Here is a 359-nt window from a genome sequence, read left to right as displayed (position 1 = left end):
GGCTTTTCTGCAGGCTGGCAACAGAATGATGTTATTAACCAATATGCTCTCTCATTTATACCCACCCTAAGTGGTGGGGGATATAGATAGACAGAGTGGGGGAAGATTTGAGTGTGGTAAAGAGGTGGGGGAATAAGTACATCTAAAAGGAGGAGTTGCATGTGGGCAGAGAAACTATTTTAAAGATAAAGTTTCAAACAACCAATAATACAAGTAGGTCAAGGTCATTAGTTATTTAAAAAAAAACATGCAAAGATTCAAACCACTAACACCAAGTCACAACTACTAAAGCAAATTATCTAGCAAGAAAGACTAAACAGTACATGCATGAAGAACTTTTAGACATATAACATAGGCAA

The sequence above is a fragment of the Macrosteles quadrilineatus genome, unplaced genomic scaffold, assembly GCF_028750875.1.
Source record: "Macrosteles quadrilineatus isolate MER2022 unplaced genomic scaffold, UCM_ALF_1.0 Scaffold_9__3_contigs__length_116548681, whole genome shotgun sequence".
Classification (NCBI taxonomy): domain Eukaryota; kingdom Metazoa; phylum Arthropoda; class Insecta; order Hemiptera; family Cicadellidae; genus Macrosteles; species Macrosteles quadrilineatus.
Note: the sequence above shows the minus strand (reverse complement) of the source record.